The 7,004-nt window shown below is 37.3% G+C and overlaps 1 pseudogene; it reads left to right on the top strand.

Annotated features, from left to right (window-relative positions):
• Window positions 1–438: 438 nt before the first annotated feature.
• Window positions 439–1,234, top strand: LOC149168319 (4-hydroxy-3-methylbut-2-en-1-yl diphosphate synthase (ferredoxin), chloroplastic pseudogene; annotated as a pseudogene).
• The last annotated feature ends 5,770 nt before the right edge of the window (window positions 1,235–7,004 follow it).

The raw sequence follows: 7,004 nt of genomic DNA, 5'->3' as shown, positions 1-7,004 counted from the left end.
TTGTTCATCTCACAATGTGCCGTTACGTTCACATCCGGATTACATCAAATAGTTTAGTATTCAAGAAAAATTTTAGTGATTAGAAGAATCACGTGCTGAAGTTTCAACATATCTAAAGAAAAGTATTGTAGAAGAAAACAATGCCCCTCTTGTTCCTTCCCTGAAAGTTGAAAATGATGTTTTGTTGGAGCAATAAAACAAGCTATCTCCAAAAGTGAGCACATGTCAGTGTACATGCATGGAAATCTCTCCAAAAGAGATTACAAATCAAGCAATATCGGAGCAAGGAGAATTGTGGAAAAATTGTGAAGAAGCAATGCCACATAAGGAAGATTTGTTGGAAAGGTGTGAAGAGATCAAAATTATGGTTTCCAACATGGATAAGATAGTCCATTCTCGTTGTGCAATTCCCAGGCAGAAGTATTGTGAATCCATATACAAGACAATACGTAGAAAAACAAGTATAGTGATGGTTGGAAATGTCCCACTTGGGAGCGAACATCCTATCAGGGTTCAAATAATGACTACTACTGATACAAAGGATGTTCTTGGTACCATAGAACAGGTAATGCCAATAGCCGATAAAGGAGCAGATCTTGTTCGAATCATTGTTCAGGTAAAAAAAGAAGCAGATGCTTGCCATGACATTGAAAATACCCTTGTAGAGAAGGGCTATGATATTCCACTTGTGGAAAACATCCATTTTGCTCCTTCAGTTGCATTGCGTGTTGCAGAATATTTTGATAAGATTCGCATTAATCCTAGAAATTTTGCTGACAGGCATGCCCAATTTCAGAAACTAGAATACACAGAGGAAGACTCTCAGAAGGAGCTTGAACACATTGAAGAGGTTTTCACACCATTGGTGGAGAAATGCAAGAAGTACGGAAGGGAAATGTGAATTGGCACAAACCATGGAAGTCTTTCCGATTGTACTATGAGTTACTATGGTGATTCTCCCAGGGGTATGGTGGAATCAACATTTGAATTTGCACACATTTGTCAGAAGTTGGATTTTCATAATTTTGTGTTTTCAATGAAAGTGAGCAATCTTGTAGTCATGGTTCAGGCATACCGTTTACTTGTTATGGAGATGTATGTCCAAGGATGGGATTACCCATTGCATTTAGGAGTTACTGAAGCTGGTGAAGGTGAAGATGGACGCATGAAGTCTGTAATTGGCATTGGAACACTTTTGCAGGATGGTTTCTGTTCTAATGTCAGTGTCCCTTGACGAGTTGAAGACACCAGAGATTTTGTACAAATCACTGGCAACAAAGCTTATTGTCGGCATGCCCTATAAGGATCTTGCAACAGTGGACACAATATTGTTGAGGGAACTTCCCCCGGCTGAGGACACCGAAGCGAGGCTGGTGATTAAAAGGCTTGTAGACATAAGTATGGCCGTTTTGACACCTTTATCAGAGCAAGTTACCAAACCTTTGCCAAACTCCATGGTCCTTGTAAATTTGAAGGAACTTTCAACTGGTGCTCACAAGCTTCTATTAGATCATTGGGGACTTAGAAATTTCACTACAGAGCTTGTTGCATTTATATGTAGAAGATATGGTCATGTATACCACAATCTGCAGTCACGGGTGACAAAGACTCTTCTTCACGCGTTTCTTGTCACCAACTATGTCTCCTCCATCCCCGTGAGCGACCACTCCATCGTTCTTGGAAACTCTGCTTCCTTGCATAACCTGTCTGCAGTTGTCGTCTTCTACTGCCTGTCTGTTGTGCATCGTTGTCTTCCTACCGGTGATAAAACGTTGTCTCAATTTTTCCTGTCCATCCGCATTATGTTTTTCTACCGACAAAAATTTGTTTATTTGCGCTCTGCCCCCAAGAGGCATAACCTCTCGATCAACAGGCATCTTCGTCAATCGGCATGGCCAGTCATCATGCATACGTGGAGCAGGGGCCAGAAGCCACGGTATTAACACCACGACGTTTGCAAGGCCACCAAGGGGCAACCTGCCACCACGTTGGGAATGTAACACCAAAGTATTAACGTCGAAAGAATGAGGAGTCATGGTCTCGGTCAACCTTTGTACCTTGTACCTCAATAAAAAAAAATTAACAACAACAACAACGAAACTATATATATAGAATTTAATTATGTAATTATATTTTATATTATAATTAATATATAGTTTCTAATTAATTAATTAATTTTATTAAAAAAAATCAGAAAAAAAAAATATATATATAAAATATTATAGAGTTATAAAATATATATATATCTATATATATATATATAGAGTTACAAAAAAAAATATTAGACTTATGAAAAAAAATAAAAATCTAAGGAAATAGTACTGATAAGCTACCCGACGAATCAAATGACCAAGTTGTATACATCAACAACGACTAAGTGAAGAAAACCCCAGTATTAAAGCTTTGAGGACAAAGCTTCCAAAGGGAGAGGCTATGTTATGAATATAATTCATAACAATTAGCTGAATAAAATAAATATTAATATTAAATAATTAAATGTTATTTAGGTTAAATAAGTCATTAATTAAGTGAACAGGCATGTCTAAAATACATGCCCATTCACGAAAGGTCACCTACTGAGGTATAAAAGCAGGGTCCTCATTGTACATTGAAACCATCTTATACATTTTTTATATAATAATAAATTATTATTTTTAAATACCTTCTGTGTATTTTAACATTCAAGTTTACAGGTTATCAGTCTTTTGTACTTAAGGATAGTTTTTATGCTACACTCTGGTGTATGTATGGCAATGAGAGCTGGCCTCATACAAGGAAAATTCCCTCACGCAGTAGTGGCTCCAAGAGATGTTCAACTACAAGAACTCTCAGTCAAAAGGACTCCTATTAGTATGACACAGACTCATGCATGATGATCATTCCACCAACATGGAATAAAAGGGATCTCAATGAAAACATACAAGACGACAACTGAGTATTCCATCAACATATAACAAAGGGATCTCAAAACACAACATGATGAATCATGACAACAAGTACATCACATAGAGGATTTTGAATCATATCAAGCAGGAATCATGAAAACAAGTAAGAAACAAGATTCCACATCAAAGATCAAACAGGGATCTGTGTAGCATAATGCATAGCAAAACAAGTACATGAACACACTGCATATACCTCACATCTAGGGGCCATATGAAGAAGTGGATGTCAAACTGCTGAAACTATTTGGACCATCGATCTCACGACGTCGAATCTCATGGAATTAATTCTGCATTATAGGTCGCTTGCGGTTCGGGCAGATGGTACATTAGCTTCAGAGCTTGGGCGGCGAAAGATCCCACGATCCCATGTCCCTGAATTTTGAATTGTCTGTTGCTTAATTCTGCATCATCCAGAATCCACTTGACCATATCTGTGTATGGTAGAATCTTAGGCCTTGCCGCTATTCTGTGAAGGAATGAACATGCTAGGTCTTCTAGGGTTGCTTCAGAGGAGCGTGGTGTAGCTGCAATGGCAGTTACTTTCATTATTCTCGGCTTCTCCTCTTCTAATAGCCTGTACATGCCTTCCCAAGTGGAGATTCCTACATCTCGGTTGCAGGCTGTATCTGTGTATAGGGGCGCCATCTCCTTGGTCTTCTCTCTTGCTTCGGAGCTCTGAGCTTTGTTCTTCTTTCCCATCTTTACTTTGCGTTTCTTTCTGAGTCGTCTTTGCACTTTGTTCCTACAGATTACAAGTGAAATGGAATGTCCGATCAGAAAGTTGATGGGAGAGTTTTAAATGCAAGAGATAAATCAATTACGCCACCTTACGTGAAGCAAATATCCAACAAGGCACGCGTCTTTAATCCTCTTAATGACTAACAACCAATCTACTTACTAACATTAAAAGCGCATGATTTCAGGTCAGGTAATGGTAAGTGGCTTTTCCTTTGAAAGGCGCGCCCGAAGGATCCGTACTAAGGTGATTTTATGATTTGCTGACGTACCCTCACATGTCGCACGATCGCAATATCGCAGATCGCAAAACCTAGTGCTTGCCAAATCTCGTCTGGCTTGTTTCTGCGATGTGCGATCTAGCGATCGCAATATCGCAGATCGGCAAATTTCTTGGCTTTTCGTTATGGACATCACTATGGTGCCATGCGATGTCGTTATTAATCATGAGGGTGGCACGTATTTTGACTTTTAGAAGAGTAACGGAAATGTTTCCCATTTATTTTGTATATGCGACTTTAAAAGACCTATCGTGCTTCCATGCGTTAGTCATTCAAAGTATGATTTCCATGAGAGATGCTAATTTCTCATGACTTCACTTAGCAATTATGATGCTTGTAACTAAAATGAAAGAATCTAGCATTTTCTTAGAAATTTTATCTAAGGGTCCCCATTCATTTGGCAAGTATCATGATTCTAGAGATACTAATTTAAGTATTGATGAAATCGTGAAAAATATCTAAGATGGGGGGGGGGGGGGGGGGGGGGGTTGTTGCTGGCCACAACAATTGGCGATTCACTTGGGAGAACCAGTTATCTCTGTTATTTCTATTGACGCTTTTAAAAACTTCTGAAAATTTTAAAATTTTTGAACTTTATTATAAAAAGATAAGACAAATGAGACTTCAAACTGCCTATGATGTTTCGTTTCAAACTCTTTCCGTTTCAATTATTTATACACCCAGTTCGTCCTTGCATCTAAATCAGCTGTTACTTGGTCTTTGTAAAACATAAAATAAAGTCTTCTCTATTTATCAGTCCTTTAGTCTGCTCCTTAGTCGCAGGTAGAGCCTCTACTGCCAGCAGGCGTCCATAGCCTCGACAGGGTTACCTTTTAACCAGCAATGATCCTTTATCCTGCTTGAGGTTACTCGCAACATTCCAAAGAAAAATCCTTTTTACACACTTTTCCTTTTTTAATTCTCTAAAGAACAATGTCTTGGTTTGGTGGCCAAATTATGACACAGTCATTCGCTTGATTTACACTTTTGCTGAACAAGCTGGCTCGTGATGAGATCTCTTGTCTTTTGATTGCAACAATCTTAAGTCGTTGCCCTGTTTTGATAGACAGTATTGGCAAAGTTAGCAAGTTATAATATCTGTGATCATGATAAGCCGGCTCGTGATGAGACCTCTTATTCTTTGAGATATAGTGTTTTTCTTGGGTTGTTTCTCTGAATGCTGTAATTTCCTTTTAGCAGGGAGGAAGTCGTTGTTTTTCCTTAAGAAAGTTCTGGACGAAAATGATAGGGCGATAAGGGCTGTTTTGACAGAGAATACTTATCTTAAGATTGATACCTTTCATTGTGCTGACCTAAAACAAATCCTACACTGAGATAGCTTTCTTTAAAATTTTGGAGTTTGAAACTATCATCATATATGGGTTGAGTTTCTAATGATAATAAAGATCAAATTTTCTTAAAAGATTCACTGTTGATAGTATCAGAAGTTCCAAACTTTAAACAGAGACAAGGTATCTTCAGTAAATGTCAAATGTTACTGAACTAGAACAAACATTATTATGGAAGAAATTAAAAACGAATGATAGGCGAATATTTTCCGAGGTTATGAAGAGAATATGTATAGATTTTCCTATCAGTTATTAAAAACAAAAACCTAACTACACTACTCCTACTCCTACTCCTATTCTAACCATGTACAACAAATAACTATGTGAAATGATATTTCCAATGGAACCATCTATTCATCTTTATCCCTAGCCGAATGAATCTTCTAAGCTTTAAAAAAGAGAATCGAAATTTTCTTGGATCGTAATTGTTGGCTAAGAAATAAAAACGCAGAACCTCAATTGGAATTCTGGCTGATTTTCTTTTCTTATGCAAAGTTGTTTCCAATTGGGTACCTATTGGATCATAAAAATCAGAATGAATTTCAGTTGTGAATTGATGATGTCGCAATAGGAAGGATAACAAGTCAAATGGTGGACAATATTTTTTTATTTCAATGACTTGTAACTTTTTATCTGTTAATTTTGAGTTTTTTGTGATTTTGTTCGAAAAGAAAATTCTCATATGTAAGTCGCTAAAACATAATCTATCAAAAGTTTGAAGATTTGAAAGGAAATCCGATTTTGTACATAATGAGTTTGAGTGAGAAAGGAATGATTGGGAATTTATACAAATAGTGTTACAGCACGACTGGGCTTTACTTGTAACATCTTGCTTTTCACCAAAACTGGCCAGGCTTTGTGAATAGGGAACTAGGTCGTGATTACAAACTGGGATGGAGCTTTCCTCATGATACGAATCATAGATCGGGGTATTACCTGGGATAGTAAAATCATTTAAGTGATCTTCTACTTCGAGATGAGGGTGGACTGACATGATTTCTGTTTTAAGATGTCCTCTTTCCTCTCACCCTAACTGAGTTATCTGAGAAAACTCAAGAACATTATCATCGTCAAAGTAATTATCACAAAAGACTCTACAGATTTCCGTAGGTCCCTCCTTTTCATTGTATGTTTTCTGACAAGGGATTTCAGGCAATCCCTTTTTATCCTTGATCGAAAGCTGTATTAATGCAATCTCTTTAACTTGAAGACCCAATGATGAGTCATCTAAATAACCCTCTATAGTTTTTGAGAGGTCTTGAATATTAAGAGGGGAAAGGTTGTCGTCGCTAAAAACATCAGGATAAAGAGAAAAATGCAAATCTGGAACAATACATTTAAAAACATCATAAAAGAAACTTTGTTCATCAGATCTATCACAAATGTCGGGCTTTAGATCATACCTTTTTGCACTGATACTTTTTGAAAGAGAAACATTTGATTGATCTAACGTTGGCATCTGCATTTGTTGACTTGCAATGATATTGTCAGAGTCATCTTCTGTTTCCAAGGTAATTTTGCTTTTAGCATCCTCATCTCTCTTTACTGGTAGTAGAGCATGCATGACTCCCAGGCTTTGTAGGTTTTCTTCATTATGGATGCTTTGTGTATTCAACTTGGAATGATCATTCATATTAGAAGAAAAGCTAACAAAGGTAGAATTAATTTCTGATTGGTCAGACACAGGAGGTAGG

This window comes from Pinus tabuliformis, chromosome 4_2 (genome assembly GCF_031772625.1).
Source record: "Pinus tabuliformis cultivar Carrire ecotype Pingquan chromosome 4_2, CPIR1, whole genome shotgun sequence".
Classification (NCBI taxonomy): Eukaryota; Viridiplantae; Streptophyta; class Pinopsida; order Pinales; family Pinaceae; genus Pinus; species Pinus tabuliformis.
This window is presented reverse-complemented; position numbering and strand designations above follow the sequence as displayed.